Genomic DNA, 22,800 nt, shown 5'->3' on the forward strand with positions numbered 1-22,800 from the left:
AAGTCCTCAAATTTGGACTTCTGACATCTCCAAATGAGGTTATCTGTCAGAGATACTCTGACAAAATTAAAAGATGACACTCATAACTTTAATTGTTAAATGTAAACATGTAAAATATGCCACAATTTTTAAAGCCTATTTTGCCATTTTTTCACTTCTGAATGTACTGGAAACTTAAAAACACAAAACACTTTTCCCAACCCTCTCATGTACTTTCTTTTTTTAACATAAATATTTGTTCAGTTACCTGCCTCCCTTTCAAGAATATAAGCTCTGAGAAAGCATTTTGCCTTTCGTGTCTAGCAAGGTGTCCGGCACTTGTTATATATTTAATACAGTTGTTGAATGAATGAACATATGAGTGAATGGCAGATGCTGGGAATGTGAAGATGAAAACACACAGGCCTTGCCCCAGAGTTGCTCAGTCTCATGGGAGAGAGAAGCTTGCAAATAGGAGGTCTCTGAGCAGAGTGCTCTGGGTGAGAGAGAAGAAGAATAATGTGGTGGGGAGTTTGGTTAGAGGCTTGATGTACAAAGAAGAATTTATTTGAGCTAGGACATGAAGTGCCATCTATCAGAAAAGAGATAAAAAGGAATTCTGGGAATAAGGAATTGCATGAAAGTACAAGGCCCCGAGGAGCACAGTGGAACCTTTAGAAGTTTACAATGGCCACGCGTGGTTAGGAAGTGGCCTACTACAGAGATGTGGCTTGAGAAGTAGGCCGATGAAGCTTGGGCAGGGCTCTAGGGCCAAGCTCAAGAGTGGATTCTAGTTTGGGTGGGAAGACAGAGAAGGGCACATAGTTCTTTTTAAGGATAATTCCTTAGGCTGCAGAGTAACGTATAAAGCCGTGGAGAGAGACTAATGGAAGGGAGGCCAGTAGATCTTGGGTTTGGAAATGAAGGGCTGATGTGGGAGAACTGATGGAATTGCTGATTAAGGATGAGAAGTAAAGGAAGGAAGACATCTGGAGTAACGGCCAGATCTCCCTTTTGGGCGATGATATGGGTCATGATAACTGGGCTACGAATACAGGAAGAGGCTTCAACTCCATGGAGTGGCCACGTCCAGGTAGCTATGTCCGGAGGCTGCTCATAGGTGGGGACGGAGCAGTGGTTCCCAGTCCTGGCTGCACATCAGAATCTCCAGGGAAGAGTTTCAAAGTTCAGGTGCAGACCCTCCCCAGACCAGGTGAATCAGAATTCTGGGGGTGGGGCCTTGGATATCTGAAGTTTTTAAAAGCTTCCCAGCCAGGACTGAGAATCTCTGGTCTAGAGCTTATTAAACAAAAGGCCTGTGTGTGTGTGTGTGTGTGTCTGCTTTTAAGACCATGTATAGCTTTTGCTATTCCATAAGGAGGTTCTTTTGGAATTCAGTATTTAATATCTTACAGGTGAGGGTTGAGTTGTCCCTACATTCTACCAAATATTACTAATAATGAAGACTGTTACATAAGTATTTGATATTCTATGTCTAATATTGGGATTGATTTCTTCCAGGCTAATACATGTTTTTAAATAGGTTAAATCAATCCAAGCAGAATTTCTCAATGGGGGCTGCAGGCATGTTGAATGGGACAATTCTTCACTGTGCTCTTCATGATCCTGTCCTTGGCTCACATAAGGCCAGGGGCATCTTCCAGTCATTGTGATAGTCAGGTTCATTGGGAACTACTGCGTGTTAGCGTACAACTTTAAAGAGGTGATTTGGCATTTTCTACTCTCACCTAGAAGCGTTTTTGCTCCTTGCAAAATTATTGGTTTCAGTTATGCTCAGTGGTTCCTTATGTAAGTGGTCTCCGTGCTAACAAACTAAAGGAAGAAAGACGTGTAAAAGGAAGTGGTGTTTTGTACTGTCATAGGGATTGCGAGCATAATTGCTCTAGCACTAAAATCTGTTTTTTAAGTCTATGCAGAGAAGCAAAAATGAAACACTAGGTGAGCAGCAGTCAAATATTGGGGTTTAAAGCAAAATACTACTAAGGCATCGTGCAAATTAAATAGCAGCAGTGATGAAGAATATTTTTACTTCCTGTTGCTACTGTAACCAGTTGTCACACACTGATATAAAACGAGACAATTTTATTATTTTACAGTTCTGCAGGTTAGGTTGTGCAGAGATCTCACTGGGCTAAAAGCAGTGTCAACAGAGCTGAGTCCCTTTCTGGAAGAATTCATTTCTTTGACTTTTATGGCTTCTAGGGTCTGATTTCCCCCATCTTTAAAGGCAACAATATTGCATCTCTGTGTCTTTCTACCATAATTACATCTAACTCTGAACTCAGCCAGAAAAGTTTTTTATTTTATTTTAAAGACCCATGTCATAAGATTTGGAACACCTGGATCATCTAGGATAATCTCCCCTTCTCACTGTCCTTAATTTAATCACATCTTCAAAGTCCCTTTATCCACGTAAGGTTACATATTGATGGGTTCAAGGGATTAGGACATGTTCTTATTTGGGGGCTATTATTCTGCCTACTCCAAAGTAATTAATTGTTCTAATCTCTTTAGAAGGTAGAAATGCTTCTGGGAGCAGAGATCAGATGATCTAACATTTTATTGTTTGGGTTGAGAAGCCTTAGGGTTCCTAAATTGATGAAGCAGGTCCTTGTCTTGATTCTGCAAATCCTGTTTTCTGGATAGAGACACTGAAGGCTTTTGGTTTTCTTGGAGTGTTTGGCCTGGGGTCGAGTGGACAGGTTGAAGTCCAAGGGCTCCATTCTTGGCCAGACTTTCTGGTACTCTCGGTGTGGCCTCTGGAGAGTGCTGCTTTTGGCACTTCTCCAACTCGGAAAAGTTTGCCTACAGTGTGCAGGTTCCAAGGTCTTTGAATAGCAGCAAAGAAATGTGAGATTTTTATTTCATGCTGTTATGTCTGCCTGCCACCTTATACTTTATTTATTAGGCTCTAAAATGTGAAAATTGAAGGGAAAAATAACATACTATTTCAGAACCTCACTATAGCAGTATTTACTAATTTCTAGGGATGGTTTCATTTCCTCCATACATTAGGCAGGTCATCCCCAACAAAGTAAGAAAGCATTTCTTAACCTAGTGAATGAAATGAATCTAAGTTTTTTTGAAGACATCTCTGGAATAGAATGTAGTCAGAATTTTCTTATGGAGATTTAATTTGTTTTTCACCTATTTTTTGTAGCAATCCCCTTTCTATCCACTTCTAGACCCTTCAGCAATGCAGATCTGAAGGCCAAAGCTAGGTAGGGCTCGCAGTAGAGTAACACACCATCCTTGTTTGTTGAACTGAGGTGATCCTTGCACGTGGGACCTTCAGTGCTGAAACAAAGAGAATCTCGGGACAGATCGGAACAGTTGGTCAACCCAGATGCCTAACAAATGGCTCTGATGGAAAGTGGCTGTCATGTTGATGAATTAAAATAGAAATGTTGATTGAATTAAACAATGACAACAATCCTCAAGGTTTGGGTTGACAATAACGGTGAATATAACTCTTTGAAAATCTGTATCCATATATATGTGTTTGCCCATATCAACTTAAAACAACAACAACAACACTAAGATTCACAGCTAAGAACAAGCACCATTTTTTGAAATATTATATGCCATAGCCTGCCCTTGCCATTCTCCAGTGTCATCAGCAAACTCCTGCATGATGTTTCTGATGTTCACAGCTTTGATGATTTCATTATTGAGGTGACCACAGGACCTCGTTGAAGCTTTCTCAGCAAGTCAGCACGTATGGAAATTATACAATCCAAGTTTCCCAAAGCATCACAACGCTCTCTTAGTTTGAATTCTGCCTTTTGTAGAAGTCCCCTCCCGCCCCCCCTTAAAAGACAGCATAGACTATTCATTCAGGAATAGACAAATATTAGGAAGTTTAACTTGAATGCTCCAGGGGAAGGGATTGGAGTGGATAATGTCTTGGAGTCTTATCCAACACCAAGAACTTGGAGCTTTCTGACCTCCCAGTTGTGGAGCATAAACTACTTAATGATGTAAGTGGCTGTGTCCATAGCAAAGTCAGCTTGAGAAAACAGGAATACTAAAGGTCCGAGGCCCTCATCCCTTACATTTCTATGGCCTCCATAGAGATTTTTGCTCTCTAAGCCACAGGGACTAAGCAGAGGACTGTAAGTGTGCCTGAAAGAGCAATAAATGAGCTCTTTCCAGAATAGACATTTGACTTTTAGAGTTGGTTGTGGTTTGTGTATGTGTGTATGTGTGTATTTGTCCCCTATCTTCCAAACTGTCCTAGTTGATAGGTACAAAGGATTCTCTTTCAATTTTTCGTTCTTTTTTTGGTCCGCAAGAAGATTGAGCACTCTCAGTCATGGAGGGTAGGACCTGGGTTTCTGACAAAGGTAGGTATTGGTTAGAATTGTGAATTAATTTGATATTCTCCTCGATCCCTTTTTGGGGTTCTTTTCTTGTAGGACTCCCAATCTTGGTTTTATTTCAATGCCAGCCTCATTTCATCTTTGAACTTCTGCTGTTTTTTTGTGACAAGTTGTAGCAGAAATGAAAGCAGGTCAAATCATGATGTTGTCATTTAAACTGAATATTTTATTCTTTTCTGAAGAGAAATTCGAGAGTAAGTATAAATGAGATCCAAATGACTTCTCCAGGTACAGGGTTTCTTTGCAGTGGTCGGCAAACTCATTAGTCAACAGAGCCAAAAATCAACAGTACTTCTTCAAAATACACCCGCCCAGGCCGAAAACCGACTTCTGCGCATGGGCCACGAAGTTTCAATCGCACTGTATGCGCGCCCGCTTGTGGTATTTTGTGGAAGAGCCACACTCAAGGGGCCAAAGAGCCCCATGTGGCTCGCGAGCCGCAGCTTGCCAACCACAGGGACAGTGGAAAGGTCTAGAAACTATATGTAAGTGATGACTACACAGCCTTGTGAATGTACTAAATGCCTTTGAATTATACACTTTAAGATGGTAAATACTATGTGAATTTTCCAATTAAAAAAATATCAATTGAACTTCAAGGGATTTTTTTGTAAGAAACTGTTTTTCCTTATCTTAAAATTCTGGAAGAAGTCTATACCCATTTTAATTCCCTCACATTAAATTTCTAGACCAAAATTGTTATCTATTCTGTCCCATTACTGGGAGATATTTGGACTTCAACATGTCTGTAAGGCAGAACTAATGCAGAAAATCTCAAGGAGGTAGAAGAGAAACATCTCTGAGAATTAAGACACTGATTGTTTATTATTAAGATATATAGCTGGTTGGGTGGCTCATTTGGTTGGCGCATCATCCCATACACCAAAGATTACAGGTTCAATTTTTGGTCAGGGCACATACCTAGGTTGCAGGTTTGATTCCCAGTCAGGGTACATACAGTAGGCAACTGATCGACGTTTCTCTCTCTCACACACACCCTCTCTCTTTAAAAATCAATAAACATATCCTCAGGTGAGTATAAAAATAAAGATGCATAGTTTTTGTTATTGGAATATAGACTGGCCTATACTTTACAAAGTTGATCACAATAAAAATTTGTTTTTTAAGTAAAACAATTCAAAACAGTGGACTTTCTTCCACCTCTCATGGGATAGAGGTTATATCATTGAAGCTGGAAAGTTTTTTAATATCCTATAGTAGCAGATCACAATTGGATATGATAAGATGGAAAGATGTGGTAACTTTAGTGAACTGTGAGCATGAAAACAAATTTCATATAAAGAAATGTTTTTAGGAACATGTCTCCTTAGATAGCCTCCAGGGCTGTCACCTGATCAAAGTCTGATGGCGATTTGTTTAAGGGATGAATTCTATTGGGTTTCTACACACAGTCTTTGGTTTAATGATGAAATGTTAAGGTTTTTGATTCCTTCTAGATTCAGAGACAACCATTTTGACCTTTCTACAGAGATGTAACTAGGCAACCAGTATAGCACTTAGCCAGTGCTTAGCATCCAAACTTCATAGCCATTGCATCATTTTGAAAAAAATACTATTTAAATCTGTCTTTTAGCTTTGGCCTATGCTGCTGTATAACCTTTAATTTCTTAGAAAATATCATGCAAACCCCCAGCTATAAAATAGCATGGTTCCTAGAAGCCCAGCATCCTCTACTATTTGCAAGGAAGTGAGCTTCCAAGAATAGTGGCAAGAACTGAGAGGCAGCAGCATGCACTGTGCTTTATAACTGGGAATTAAGGAAGTAGGTTTCATTGTTAGTGTGTGAAGGTGTAAGAATTTAAAACCATCTCCTCAGCAGGTGGTAATGAGCATTCCTAACAAAATGATTAATGGAAAACATACATTCACAGAGATGCAAGCTGGCTTTTATTCTAGTGAAGTTGATTTTACTTTGCTGGATAGGTAGTAAGTAGAAATACCCAGTATGATCAACAAACAAGAATGTATTGAAAGTTTTTGATGTTAGACACTATACTGGTTATGTACTATATTTCTTTTCTCTGATAACCATGCTTTTAATCTTTTTAATTGTTTTTTATTATGAATTTATGTGTAAGATTTTAAAAATTGGGGTAGTAGACATGGGAATAAATGAAAACCGGACGTTTCTTTCCAAACACCAACTTGTAGCCTCACTCCCTAGAGGTAACCACTGTTAATAGTTTCTTGTTTCAGAAATTTTTTAACTCCTGGTTAATCCGTATTGGAAAAGTGACTGTGATAAGTGCCATTAAACCATCTGTTCCTGAGCTTCTCTTCTGAACGACATCTTTTAATTTGGAAACTCTATGAGAGACTTCTTTTTGAAATGTGTCTTTTAAAACCGAAAAAAGTAAAAATGTCAGGACCAACGTGATGCTCTCAGAGGTCTGGTGGTAGAGAGAACCATAACTGAAAAATGCCAATGTGGAATTTTAGTCTCCCTAGAATTTGCATGCAGAACTTAAGGAATAAACCTTAAGGTAGTGCTTTATGGTTTTCCAAGGCATCCGGAGCACATTAGCTGCCTTTATCCTTTTGATGACCCTGTGACGCAGTAATTGTTTACTTGACTTTACCAAGGAGGAAGCTGTGGTTCCAGGAGGTTAAGTAACCTGCCCACAAGCACAGCTGAAGAGTGACAGGATCAGCACTAGAACAGGAGCCTTTTCCAGGTTGTACTCCTACAATCCATACGGGTAACTGTGGGAACCGGGAACCGGAAGCGCCAGGCCCAGGAACACGCTGTGGTTCCAGCAGTGACAAGCTGCAAAGTGAAGGGGAACTGAGCTCCGTTTGCAGTTGAAAGATGAAAGATCGCAGTTGTTCTGATTCTGTCCCCTGGGCAGATTGTTTAATGAAGTACATGCAAATTAGGGTGGCTGGCTCTCTCCCCACAACTTCCTCCCTGGCTATGTCTATTCCTGTTTGTTTGTTTGGGTAATACGGGCCACAGGGGTGGGGACTTGACCCAAGAGGGGAAGCCTCAACCACAGGAGCTGGTTGAAAGGGTGGACAATAGGTTCTTCCGCTGGAATTTTCCAACTCAAGTTGAGGGAAGAGAGGTTCCAAGACAGTAAGAAGCACGTAAGACCATGTTTCAGTCTGTTGAGAGAATGAAGGCTAATGCGCAGAGGGGACGAGAGACAGACAGAAAGACAGAGACAGATAAAAGCAGAGAACATAGTAACAGTGAGAGTCCACGAATCCAGTGGATGTGAGCCAATACATTTCCATATTTTTGCCTAAGCGAATTTAAGTTGCAACTAAAATGGTCTTAACTAATATCTCCAGGCCTTTGTTTCCTCATCTGTAAAATGGGGGGTATACTCTTTGCCCTGACTACATCTGAACTACAGTAGTCCCCACTTATCCACAGGGGACACAATCCAAGACCCCCAGTGGATGCCTGAAACCTCGGAGAGTAACAAACACTATGTACACTATTTTTCCTTATACGTATGATAAAGTTTAATGTATGAACTAGGCACAGTAAGAGATTAACAACAATAATCATAAAATAAAACAATGACAACAGAATACTGTGGTAAATGTTATTTGAATGTGTTCTCTCCCTCAGAATATCTTTACACTAACCCTTCTTCTTGGAATGATATGAAGTGATACTATGCCTATGTGATGAGATGAAGTGAGGTGAATGGCAGAGGCATTGGGACACAGGGCTAGGCTACCATAAGGGTGACTTGAACACAAGCACTGTGATACCATGACGGTCTGATCTGGTAACGGAGGCAGCTACTAAGTGGCTAAGGCGTGGGTAGGTATACAGCGAGGGTACTCTGAGCAAAGGAATGATTCAGGTCTCGGGGGGATGGAGCTGGATGGCGTGAGATTTCATCATATTACTCAGAACAGTATGCAATTTGAAATTTATGAATTGTTTACTTCTGGAATTTTCTATTCAATATTTTTAGATTGCAGTTGACTGGGTGTAACTGAAACTGTGGAAAGCAAAACTGGATAATGGGGGGGGTGCTGCATTGTAAAGATCAGTTGAAATAATAAATAGGAGGGCGCTTTGTAAATTGTAAAATGCTGTATAAATACAAGATAGTATTATTCATTGATATGTTGCATTGAGTTAGGAAAAATTGAAAGAATGAAATTAACACTCATTTGGAAAATAAGGAGAGCCTTGTTAGAGCCATCTGGTGCTATGCAAAATTAAATGGAAGCTGCCAGAATTCCCCAGATTTCCTTTTGAAATACTCTTAAGTTCTTACAGATTCTCATAATGAATACAAGGATGACTCTTACCTGCTGACTCAGGTTGATTCAATGAATTTCTCTTTTCTATCTTGGCCTAATCTATGGTAAACACACACACATACACACCAAACAAAAATAAACAAGGCATCATATTAATATTTTAATAGCTTAGCTTTTTTACTTAAAAGAGCTTTACAGATTCATGCTAAATGACATTTTGGCTTCCTCAGAGAAAAGTCATCAAAGAAAATAAAACAAAGTAGCTATTCTAGTTATACTTCATTTGGGAGAGCTATAGTTGGGGTGATTCCAGGGATGGGAGGTTAGTTGTTTTGAGCTTAGATGGGATTAAGATCCACTGTTTTTGTTAAAGGACCTATATCTTTTAAAATATATATATATATTTTATTGGCTTCATAGAGAAAGGGAAAAGGAAAGAGATATAGAAACATCAATGATGAGAGAGAATCATTGATCAGCTGCCTCCTGCACGCAACCTGGGCATGTGCCCTGACCAGAATCAAACTGTGGCCTCCTGGTTCAGAGGTCGACACTCAACCACTGAGCCATGCCAGCCAGGCTCTATATCTTTGACACAAGCTCTACGTAATCAAAATCTACTTGAGATCATAGTGTATTCATGAATAGGGATCATCTGTCACTTTCATAGCATTTGTACTACATACGAAATACCTCTCTGTGAAGGTAAACAGATAGTATCTCTGAAATCTGTTCTCTCTCATAGATTTGCCACTAGGCAGTTTTTGTTGTAGCAAATGTCTCTTTCTTCATATTTGATAATTAGACCCCCCCCCCCAAAGTGGGTTTAGAGTCTCAATCTAAGTAGAATAGCATATGGAGAAAGTTTGAAATATGATCACCTTGGAAATATGATTTATAAGCGTGAGGAAGCATGATATAGCAACCTGAACATGTTTTACATCACTTACATTTTAAAATCTGAGAAACGTATCCACTACCTTTACTGTTCCTGTCATCCATGTGAATATGCCTTCGAACTGCACAGTGGCCAGTGCAGTAAGGCTGAGTCACTGCTGTGTGACTGCACTTTACCTATCCATTGTTTATCTTTGTGTGGGTGTGACATCAACCCCATGAAGGTCAGTGTTTTCATATCAACTGAGGACTTGGGATGAGTTCATTTTCTAAATAGCCCTCAGAAAATGTCAGCAGCACTGGAAACAGTTGACAACTTCAAGTTGATTGATTTTAGCAGAGCTTAATAAAGAGAACGCTTATAAACACAGGGGAGAATAAAGGGAAAGTGCGAGTGAGGGCACGTCTCTAGGCCTCCTTTCCCACCAGGTGGCCTGAAGGGACGAGGACTGGGAGGAGGGGACCTCCTGAGTGGAGCTGCAGCCTCCAGGAAAAGCGGGGAGCTGGATTATAAGGACACTTCAGGCAGGGATCCCAGAAAACAAATACCCTGAAATGATTCTCCTCTCTCCTTCTGATTTGCTTGTGTTCCCATTGACCAAACCCAACGGGAAGACGAGGAACAAGGTAGCCTGCTGCTGAGTCCATACTGTTTAGTCTCCTAGGGCGTAGAACTGGGTGGAGCAGAATGGGGGCTGAATCTAGAAGGGCAAGTGGAACATACAATACCCGGCACAGTTAACCTTCATTATGAAAGTCTTGCGTGAAAGAAATGGCACCCTTTCCTCCCCCAAATCTAACTCTCTTACAAAAAGAAATTGTTTCAACTAACTTTCACTTTTAAATTAGTTGTACTTAATCCAAGTCATAGCTGATGTTCAAATGGGCCTCAACGCAATGGTAGCATTTGGGTGGAGTTCAGTTGTTTGTGAAAGATAACCTGGAGGGGGGAAACCACCCTCGTGCTTGACCTATTTAGAGATGAGCTGACAGCTTCAACTTAAAGTTCAAGTTTGGTGAAAAGGGCAGCAAAAAGTAGATAGCAGCTCTGAGTAGTCCACATCCCTGGGTCTCCTATAATCAAAGGAATGTCTATTGTTCCAAAGGAGTACCATGCCCAGCGAGTGGGTTGAATGGCCTTTTTTGTTGTTGTTTTGTCCAGCTTGCTTTTCATCTCAGATTAACTGTTGTCAGTCCTTTGACCCATGGACCAGGGTAACTTGCCTTGATCTAATCCAGATTAACCACTCTGTCCCGCTGAAGGTGATTAAATCAACTGAATCAAGCAAATGGCCATAATTGGAGAGGTATTTGTGGCAGCATGATGATGGGCAAAAGAAAACAAATTTGGAATGCCACACCCTAAATTGTAAAACTCTTCTATGGCCCAGAAAATTCCCTGACTTTGGAAATTCTGGGGTTTCAGACCCAGGGACTTCAGACCCAGGGATTTCAGACAAAAGAGTTGTGTCTGTAATAGAAACTGTGAGAGGCAGTGTGGCATAGTGAAAAGAACATGGATTTGGTTGTTAAGAATAAGAGGTCTCAGCTTAATACGGACTGCAGCCACCTTGGCCAATTACTGAACTACCTCAATCTCAGGTCTCCTCATGTGCAAAATGACAATACTTCAACTTATTATAAAATTAATTGAAACCTTATATGCAAAATGAGGACAGTGGCTTTCACACAGTAGTCATTCAAGCACTTTTGTGCTCACTTTTTAAGTAATATTGTTTCTTAACAGCTTTGTTGGGCTATAATTAACATGAGATATTATTGACAGACAGTAAATGGTACGTGTTTAAAGTTGATGTATTTTGAACGCATAAACCCATAAAACTATTGCCACAATCGAGGTAATGAACATACCCGTCCAGAGTTTCCTCATGTCCAGTAACGAGATCTCCTTCCCAACCTCATCTTCAGGCAACTGATCTGCTTTGTCACTTTAGAAGAATTTGCATTTTCTAGAATTTTATATAAATGCAGTCATGTATTATAAAATTCTAGAAGAAAAATGGCTTTTCTTTGCTCAGCATAATTACATGGAGGCACATGTAATTTATTTCTTTTATTACTGAGTCGTGGTCTGTTGGATGGGTGTATCACAATCTGTCTATCTGTTCACCTATTAGAATAAATTGCTCAATTATGTCTTAATTCTGTTTCTCTTCTTTTCTTATTAATAGTATGAGGGGAAAAATTCACATTATTTCATGTTACCAGAGCCGACATTTCCATGAACATCCTTCAGGAGTAGCACAATGTACAAGAATTGGGTATAAATGCAGATATAACAATAATTGTGTTTATTAATCTCTGGCTCAGGCTTCCTAGGTTTCTTTTGTTCTTTACCATACACAAGCAAGCTGGAGGCCACCACTCAAATGCCCATCGCCTGATGAATGAATGTAATTATGGGGAATCTCTATAATAAAATATTATTTGCCATAAAAATGAAATACTGACTCATGCTTGAAATACTGACTCATGCTTGCAAGGTGGACAAACCTTGAGGAGATTATACTCAATGAAAGAAACCAGACACAACAGTCCACATTATTATTTGATTTCTTGAAATGTCCAGTGTAGGCAAATCCATAGAGACAGACAGTAGATGACTGGTTGCAGGCTATAAGGGATAGGGGGCTAGAGGGTAGGGAAGTGGGGGGTGGGGAATGACTGCTAATGGGTACGGTTTTCTCTTGAAAATGTTTGGAATTTGAAAGTGGTGATAGATGCACAACTCTGTAAGTATTCTAAAAATTCCTGAATTGTATACTTTCAAAGAGTGAATTTTATAGCTGTTACTTTTAAAAAGCAATCTGTGAAACTTCGCTTGGATAAAAATATTCAAGAGCAGCAGTAAACTTAGTTTCTCTCCTTTTGTTTGCTAAAGGGAAAACTTACAGCTGCTTACCTCATTGATTTGCTGCCCCTGCTTTTCCAGGTCTTGAGCACAAAGTGGAACTTGCTGGCATTAGGAAGTAAGAAAGTCACATCTGCAGTGAGTGGTATTTTGGGAGCTAGTTTAGTATCATGTTATTTTGATTTACTTGAGATGATAAAGGGCCTGCAGCTACCTTGACTTTTTGTCTTTTCCTTTCCTTTTAAAAATAACACGTATTCAGATTATCTAATCAACCCCGTCCCCGTCCCCCCCCCCCCCCCTTCCTCTAGCCTTAGTTAGTTAAACTAGATACAGGATATCCTGTCAGTAAAGCATCTTAGCTAAATCAGATTATTTACTAAATCCTAGCAGCAGTAGATAGAGTTAAGTACAGAAATTCAAATACTCAAAATAATCCTTGGAAAGGAAAAGAAGCCAGCGGCTCCGAATTAGTAGTGGTTTCACACAGCTGTGGGGGGTAGGAACAAGGCCAGACTTCCTCCCTTTCTAATGTCTTCCTTCACCTGGTGAAACACGGCCCTGTTCAGAATGCTCCCAGCTGCTGAATCAGGACCCACATTGTCATATCTGGAAACAGAGCTCCACCTGGTCTATTCCCAAGAAATCCATGTTTCCTGGGGCTCAGGTATTGTCATTCAGAAAAGACTCCTTCCCCCGCCCCCCTGGATGCGCCCTACGCCCCATTCCCTCCCCCCCCCCCCCCCCCCCGCCCTGCTCTTGAAAATCTTACTAGCCAAAGTTTGAGTTTGAGTGTAATTTAGTTGAAATCATAAAGTGAATAAAAGGTGTTAACCTAGCATGAGAGCAAACTCTAGGTAATGCTACTCAGAAATGTTACTTATTACAGAACTTTCTGTTTTATCCCGGCCTGGAAGAACATGGCTCTGAGGGATGCTCTTTTGAGTATTACTCTAGAAATACATCTATTCATTTATATGTCAAGCATCTACAATTCAGAGGATATCTGGAAGATGGTTAGGTGGCTTCTCCAGTAATAGGATGGGTTTTGTAGGCACAAGCCAGCATTGACCTACATTCTTTCTGTGTATGGGCATGGGCATATGTGCATGTGTAAAATTTGCTATACATACATTCATCACACACACACACACACACACACACACACACACACTTAAAGACTATTAATTAAGCAAACACACATATATTCCTTGTTTTTTGCCCCCAGTTTTATCAATCAGTATTACTTAAAAATTGTTTTTAATTAAATTTTTGTTTAATATAGTTGATATAAAATCCTATATTGGTTATATTAGTTTCAGGTGTACAATATAGTGATTCAAAATTTTTGTACCTTACTGTGTAATCACCCCACTGATTCTAGTAATCATCTGAAACCGTGCGAACTTATCACAGTATTATTGACTATGTTCCCCTTCCCCTTTTCACCCAATTCATGAATGAATAGAGAAGATATAGGGTGTGTGTATGTATGTACAGTGGAATGTTACACAGCAATAAAAAAGAATGAAATCTTGCCATTTGCGACAACATGGGTGGCTCTAGAACAGCGGTTCTCAACCTGTGGGTCACGAACAATGAAAATACATCCTGCATATCAGACATTTACATTACAATTCATAACAGCAGCAAAATTACAGTCATGAAGTAGCAACGAAAATAATTTTATGGTTGGGGGTCACCACAATGTGAGGAACTGTATTAAAGGGCCAGAAGGTTGAGAACCACTGCTCTAGAAGGTATCATGCTAAGTGAAATAAGTCAGAGAAGACAAATACTGCATGGTTTCACTATGTGCGAAATCTAAAGACCAAACAAGCAAACAAAACAAAAACAGTCTCATAGAAACAATGATCGGTATCACTTTTAAAGACTTCAGTTTGCCTTCCCCTAACCCCTTCCTCCTTTCTTCTCCTTCCTAGAAAGGAGACTTTTGATTTTTCATTCTCCTGCTTTTTCTTATATTAATTTGGCTGTTTTTGAAATGGAATCATGCTTTTTCTCTGGTTTGAATTTTTACCTAACATTATGTTTTGAGATTCATCCAAATCAGCGGTTCTCAACCTGTGGGTCGCGACCCCTTTGGCGGTCGAACGACCCTTTCACAGGGGTCGCCTAAGACCATCCTGCATATCAGATATTTACATGACAATTCATAACAGTAGCAACATTACAGTTATGAAGTAGCAACGAAAATAATTTTATGGTTGGGTGACAGCATGAGGAACTGTATTTAAAGGGCCAGAAGGTTGAGAACCACTGATCCAGATGAATATGTGTAGTTATTGGTCCTTCATTTTTACCATTATCTAGTATTAATCAGTACACAGTATTATTCTTCCACTGTGTGAAATATACCACACTTTACCCATTCTGTCCATTTGTGGATTCAGGTTGCGTGCAGCTTTTTTATCTCATGAAAATGCTGCTCTGGCAGTGGTATATATGCCTCCTATTCCTCATCCAGGAGTTTTTCTAGGATATATACTTTGGAGTTCAGTTGTGAGGTCATTGAATATGCATTGCTCAACTTTATTTGGTAATGCCAAGTTATGGTAAAGTGGTTACAGCAATTTACTCTTCACTAGCAGTGTAGAAGTGTTCCTATTACTCCGCCTGTCAATAATGCTCTCTGAATTTTTATTTTCACTTGTCAATAATGCTCTCTGAATTTGAATTTAGTTTTCTATGTTATGAAGTTCCTTTTGTAAATAACAAAAATTGGTTTGATTTTTATTTTGAACTATCTTGGTGCAAGGGACCAGGAAAGAACTTGGTTTTTTTTGTACTGCATTTGATAAAGTTAAATGGACCACTGCTATAGATTCTTCCCCTAGATATATGTTTCCAAGTAATATCTGCAGTGAAAGTCTCATTTCTTTCACATTCTTAAAATGTTTAACATCTTAAGTATTTTTAATTTGCAATTTTTTTTAGTTTTATTTTTTTAGTCTTTATTGTCACAGTGCAAGTGCCCATCAGTAGATGAGTGGATAAAAAGCTGTGGCACAGTGACACCATGGGACACTGTGCAGATATAAAAAGGAGGCTCTCTTACCCTTTGAGGCAGCATGGATGGACCTGGAGAGTATTATGCTAAGCAAAATAAGCCAATCAGAGAAAGGCAAATAATTTGCAAAATTTTTAACAAGTAAAACAGTACAACGATGTATGAAGTTTATTTTCCTATTTTTTCCTCCTCTCTCCGCTCCCCCAAGTAACCAGTATTAATGCCCTGGGGTATATCATTTTATATTTTTTTCATGCTCATACACATGTAATAAACTTATATTAGATTGAGACTTATCAGATTGCCATTTTATTAGCTTCAAAAGAGTTGAATATCAGCAATTTTGTAAGTACAATTATACATATATCAGCAATTTCAGATAGTCCAATAATACTGCATGCATATCACATCTTTGAGGATTTTAAAAAATATAAGCATTATCATGCAACTATGTTTTACATGCAAATGTCACAGACATTTATCCAGCTCATTGTGTGGATCTAACTCACTTATGTTCATGATGCATAGTGTTCACTCCACTGTCCCCTACGGAGAGAAATTCACATGGTTTTCCTTGTTTGTGGTGTGTTTCATATAATTAACCTGTCCCTATATACAAGCTTCACTCTGGTTGAATCCCAAAAGGGAGGATTGTTGAATCAAAGGCATGTATCTTACATTTATAATACGTTGAGAGATTTCTTTCCCAAAAAGTTGTATCAGTTCAGGCTTTCATGAGACTACTTGATTTTTATATTCTCATCATTCTGGTATTACTACTCTGCTGGGTGAAGAATGATATTCTATTTTAAATTGCATTCCCTTGAATTTTAGTGAGGTAGAGTATATTTTCATATATCTTTATATTGTTCTTTTGCATCTCTTCTTCTGGGAGTTGTCATCTCTTATTCTTCTCTCATTTTTCTAATAATATTATTTGACTCCTCGATTTGTAGGGAGCTCTGTTGAAGAGAGGCTTATTTGAAGATAAAAACCTCAAGATATAAGGTAGATAAGGAATATCATTTATTGGAAAAATTTTATTATCAGTTTTAAAAAATATAGTATTCATGTATTTACTTTTACTTTTTCTCCCTTTATTGATTTTTAGAGAGAGAGAAAGGGAGAGAGTTAGAGAGATAGAAACATCAATGAGAGAGAAACATCATTGATCTCTGCCTTCTACATGCCCCCTACTGGGAATCAAGCCCGAAACCCAGGCATGTGCCCTGACAGGGAATCGAACCAGCAATCTCTTGATTCATGGGTTGATGCCCAACCGCTGAGCAACACCAGCCAGGTCATGTATTTACTTTTAAAGACTAGAATATACAAGTAGAGTCATTTTTGTCCTTGGAAACTAGCACTTGTAGGTAGCCTTCTTCATATTAAAACTCATAAAAATGCCAGTAAAAATGTCTCAAACAAAAGTCTTTGATAACATAACCTCAATATCCAAAACACAAGTCAAAGAAGAATTTTCAGAATAACCCCCCAAATTTTTAACTGATTATACAAGAATAAAAAATAATAATAAACTTTAAAATTGTCTAATATGCCCTGGCCATATACCAAGGTTGCGGGTTGGATCCTCAGTCAGGTTATATACAAGAAACAACCAATGAGCCCTAACCGGTTTGGCTCAGTGGATAGAGCGTCAGCCTGCGGACTGAAAGGTCCCAGGTTCGGTTCCGGTCAAGGGCATGTACCTTGGTTGTGGGCACATCCCCAGTAGGGGTTGTGCAGGAGGCAGCTGATAAATGTTTCTCTCTCATCGATGTTTCTAACCCTCTATCCCTCTCCCTTCCCGTCTGTAAAAAATCAATAAAATATATTTTAAAAAAAGAAACAACCAATGAATGCATGGGAAAATAAGCTTCAATGAACAACCAATTGCTGTTTCTCTCTCTCTCTTTCTCAAAAAAATTGTCTGACATGGAACAACCAAAAGTCAGAATTCAAAAATGACTTAAATTTCTCTAAACAAGAAACAAGATCTAGGGCCATGAAACAAAGGCCATGTAATAAAAATGGCAATATCACAATTAAGAACATTTCCACAAGTAGTACAGTTTACAATGAGAACTGCTAAATAGTTAATTAATGATGATGCTTATTAACTACAGAATGAAATACAAAATTACAAGGCTTACGTAAAAGTGAGTAAATAATGGCAGACCAAAATGACTCACTTCTAGAAGTGAGTACTGTGTTTTAACCTAGAAATAATAAGAATACATGAGCCAATAGAAAAAAAATAAATTTTAAATAATCAACAATTTAAAGTATAAAAGTGTTAGCCTATCAGTGGAAACTAACATCTAGAGAAAGATATGAAGACATTATTTATAACATTTTCAAATTCCAGTAAGGAAGAAATCTAAAAACATCTGGATGGAAAAGCCAGATAACATACTGCTTTCAGCTGTAGCCACAACTGAGACCATGAACCCCCCCCAAGGAAATGAAACATCTGCAGTTCTTTTTATGGAAAAAATTATCCAGGCAAGATGTCATTCATTTGGGAAAAACTAAAGAAATATTTTCACAGATCCCACCAACCCTAAAGAATCTCTGATCTGATACTTTGGGTCCAAAACAGGAATTTCTTTATATTGTGGCTGATTTATCAACTCTCAAGATGGGAGATTAAAAACACTAGATAGGAAGGGTCAATGCTTCTGATCACAGTCCCATTGCGGAATTAAATTGTGATCTAAAGCGTAAAGGAAGAGAGGAAGGGGACCGATATTTAGGGAGCAGCTACTATGTATTACATTTTTTTTTACAAAAACATTATTTCACTTAATCTTTAAAAACCCTGGTGGTATGATCCCCTTGTTTCAGATGGGAAAACAGTCTCAGAGAGGTTAAGTAACTTGCTTTGTTAAGTAGTAGAGTAAGAATGTCTTTCTGACCTACAAGAAAAACTAGAAGTTTCAGAATAGTCCAGAAACTGAGAAGGAGATATGAAGGCGAAGGGCCGAAGACCATACTCGAGTTCCCTTTTATTCGTGGAGAGAAACCTAAGAATTTGGGGCTTATTATGACTATAACTAGAAACCAACAGAAAAAAAACATGTATTTGATGATTGTCATAATCGTGTGTATGTGTGTATTGGTGTTTAGGTTTGGGTTAAGTAGAAGTAGGTTTACTCAGTGCTTTCCTCCAAACATATTTCAAAAGAAAGGAGAAGAGAATATATATATATATATATATATATATATATATATATATATATATATATATATATTTCAATTAATACCAATAACATGTATTAAGCAAAAGTAATAAATAGTAAAAATAAGAGGAAATAAAGAATGATAAATGATGGCGCAAACGTAATAATCCTAACAGATCTAAACTTTATTATGGCTCAAAACAGATGCACCTAAACCAAAAGGTCATATATTAAAATACAAGGCAGGACTATGATACATTAATGAAACATCATAGGACATGGAGTCTCTCTTTTGGGGGATGTCATTTCTAAGAATGAAGGTTGACTTACTAGTATTGTGTGGTGTATTCCAAGAACACTTAGGGCCAGGGAAGAGCTTTGGCCTTTTGAGATTTAGAAATCTATGTTGTGCACTCCTGATTTACTAACACCAAGTAGAGTGGGACAGTCAGGTTTTATCTGGATTGAGATACAGTGGGGTCCCAGCATTCATCCATGTAGAGTCAAGAAATGTGTGAGTTCCTTGGCTTGATGATCCTGAAAAGGAAAGAGGCTTCCTCGGGTCAGGCAGCAGTAGAAGCGATGGCCTCCTAGAGCTCGCTGGGATGGAAAAGATGTAGGAGTCAGGGTTACCTCCTTGCACGAGTCCAGGGGAGTTGTGGGAGTAAACCTGTGGTGTAGAAAGGATGTTAGAAGGAAGGTGTCGGAGGAGCAGGATATGAAGGTGGAACCAAGTAGCCCGTTGAATCTGATCTCTAGTGACAACTTCAAGAAGGAGAAATAAACTGAGGAGTTGAATTGATAGAGAAGTTATTAGGTGGTGAATTAGTGATCAACTTTGCTTTGCAGGGACATAAGCCTATCTGTAATGGTGGCCTGTGGTCCCTTCTTCTCTGGCTCTGGGGGGCAGGGACCTCCTTTGGTGAAAGGCCAGGTGGAGCTAAGGTTATGACAGCCACGGGTCCTCTATGTGTGAGGAGCAATGTCTTCAAGGAAGGCCATGGGAAATATCTGCCTGATAATCACATTCTTTTCAAGCCCTGCCTCGAAATGCGGTTGCTGGGAGGCGGGCCAGTAGGAACGGGGCTCTATAATCAGAAAACTCTCTGACTATGCAGTTACCACTCTCTGGCTGTTTTCTAGCAGATTCTTGCTCTCTAGGTATTGTTTTTCATTTCTTTTCCATCTGTGGCCTGGGCTGCTCAAGTGAATTGTCTCTGCCCTGTGGTTACATATGTTAGAGACCACAGATTCTAGTTTACAGATCTCATATTCTGAAAAATTTGGAGTGTTTTTATTCCAACCACTTCCTGAAGCTGATATTATTGCCTACAAATGATTATAAAATATTTAAATTATACAGAAAGGACATAGTCTTCCTTCCTTCCTTCCTTCCTTCCTTCCTTCCTTCCTTCCTTCCCTCCCTCCCTCCCTCCCTCCCTCCCTTCCTCCTTTCTTCCTCCCTCCCTCCCTCCCTCCCTCCCTCCCTCCCTCCCTCCCTCCCTCCCTCCCTCCCTCCTTCCCTCCCTCCCTCCCTCCTTCCTTCCTTCCTTCCTTCCTTCCTTCCTTCCTTCCTTCCTTCCTTCCTTCCTTCTTTTCTCCCTTTCTTCCTTTCTTTCTCTGATGTAGATATGTGTTGAGGTACAGGAAGGAATGAATGCTGCAGACCTGGCCAGGAGAAAAGATTGCCCTCATAGTTCTTTGTTTCCTCATCCCTGTTTAATAACAGTAAAAATACAAAAAAAAAGTAACATGAAAGAAAGCTAAAATGATTACATTTAAAAAAGAAAGAGAAAATTGTTAAAATAACAGCTCCAGCAAAAGACCAATGGAACAAAATAGCCACAAAGGACTGGGGAGAGCTCTTTGTCTGAATGAAAAATAACTAAAACCGGTAGGATATGCACTGAATACAGATGCATGTTGTATTGCAGAGCCTCTGGCTCTGTCACTGCCGCCTCTGATATAGGGGGCTTCTGCCACCACAGGGAAGAGCTTCCCTGACAGCTGCTTCTGGGGCCACATCACGGTCCCCTGACTTCCCTGACAGTCCACTACAGCACCGGGACATTCAGGTTCCGCCACAATATCACGAGGATTTGGTGGAAATAAAATAAGTAGGATGAGCCAGGCCACTCATTACTAAAGCCCTTAAGTTCTGCTATATTTCCCCTTCAGCAGCAGTGAGGAGATGGGCAAGAAAGGGAAGGGAGGTGCTGTGATAAAATCTCCGCCCCTGGGAGTGCCTTGTCAGCTTTCTGGAAACCTGGCCCTACCCTGGGAGTGACCTTCAAAGATTTGTGTCCAAGCCTGTCTGTGAGACCTTCCCGCATCTCCGCAGCGTACTGCTGGTCCTCACCATCTTGCTGACAATTAAGAGTTTGCTTCTGGGCTCTTTGGGGGAAAGCCCGTGTTTTTCCCTGTCCCAGTTCATTTCTGCCCATCAGCTCTTATTTGGCCTGGAATCTGCCAACGTTCAGCCAGCAAGCTCTGAGCAAGCCCCTCCCCTCAGGATGGGGCCATCCCCAGCCCACATCTTCATCGGAACTGATGCAAGAATGTTACCAACAGTAAGGCAGAATTATGATGAATATCAAAATTAAGGGTAGAAAAACCACATCTGGTTCTTTTGTGTTGTTTTTTTTAGGTTTCTTTTTTCTTGAAATTGTGGTAAAATACACATAACAGAATTTACCATTCTAACCATTTAAAAGTGTATAGATCAGTGGTATTAAGCACATTCTTACTGTTGTGCAACCACCGCCCATCTCCAGAACTGTTTTCGTCTTACAAAGCTGACACTGTACCCATTACACAATAATGCCCTGATGCTCTCTGCCCCCAGCCCCTGGCAACCACCATTCCACTTTCTGTCATGCATTTGACTACTATAGGTGCCTCATGTAAATATTTAGGTACAGTATATTTATTATGTACAATCTTTGTCCTTTTGTGTCTGGCTTATTTCACTTAGCACAATGTCTTCAAGGTCCATCTGTGTCGTAGTATGTGTCAGATTTTCCTTTCTTTTGCATTACTTTGATTAATATTCCATTATATGTATATACCACATTTTATTTACCCATTCATCTATTGATGGACACTTGGTTTGCTTCCATCTCTTGGCTATTGAGAATAAACTGCTATGAACATGTACATACACATTCCTTTTCAAAATCCTGCTTTCAGTTCTCATGTTGTTGTTGTTAATTCTCACCTGAGGATATTTTTTCCATTGATTTTTTTTTTTTTTTTGACAGGGTGGAAGGGCAGAGAGAAAAACATTGATGTGAGAAAGACACATCACTTGTTTGCCTCCTACACATGCCCTGACCAGGGTAGGGGATCAAGTCTGCAACTGAGATATGTGCCCTAAAACCGGAGACCCTTCAGTCCTTGAGCTGACACTCCAACCACTGAGCCAAACCAGCGAGGGCCAATTGTTTTTGATAAGTACCCAAAAGTGGAATTGCTGAATCATATGGTAGTTCAGTGTTGTTATTTAAGAAACACTATACTGTTTTCCACAGTGGCTGTACCAATTCACATTCCTATCAACAGTGCACAAAGGTTCCCTTTTCTCCACATCCCGAAAAAGCACTTGTCTCTTGTCTTTTTGGTAGTAATCATTCTAACAGGTGTGAGGTAGCATTTTGTGGTTTCGATTTCCCTGATGTCAGTGACACTGAGCATCTTTTCATGTGCTTATTAACCATTTGTATGTCTTCTCTGGAGTAAAGTGTATTCAAGTCCTTTGCCCATTTTTTATCAGGTTGTTTTTTTTAATCATTCAGTTGTAGGAGTTCTTTATATATTCTGGATATTAACCCCTTAAAAGATTTGCAAATATTTTCTCCCATTCCATGGGTTGCCTTTTCTGTTTATTGTGTCCTTTTATGCACACAAGTTTTTAATTTGGGTGTAGTCTAATATATGTGTTTTTTCTTCATTGCTGTGGAAAATATTTTTCTCACACACACATAGGAAGTTATAAAAATGTATTATCTACTTGAACACATGGAAGTTTTTAATAAGAACTTTTAAATTAACCCTGGCTGCTGTGGCTCAGTTGGTTGGGTGTCATCCAGTGCAGCTAAAGGTTGCCAGTTTGATTCCACATCAGAGCACATGCCAGGTTGTGGGCTCGATCCTTGGTAGGGGACATGCGGGAGGCAGCTGATGGAT

The 22,800-nt window shown here is 39.5% G+C and overlaps 1 protein-coding gene across 2 annotated transcripts in view; it reads left to right on the forward strand.

Moving 5' to 3' along the window:
* The window catches only part of GNG2 (G protein subunit gamma 2), a 111,333-nt gene that overhangs the window by 22,282 nt on the left and 66,251 nt on the right, over positions 1–22,800 (forward strand). The window lies entirely within an intron of this gene.

The sequence above is a fragment of the Myotis myotis genome, unplaced genomic scaffold (genome assembly GCF_014108235.1).
Source record: "Myotis myotis isolate mMyoMyo1 unplaced genomic scaffold, mMyoMyo1.p scaffold_m19_p_1, whole genome shotgun sequence".
Lineage (NCBI taxonomy): Eukaryota > Metazoa > Chordata > Mammalia > Chiroptera > Vespertilionidae > Myotis > Myotis myotis.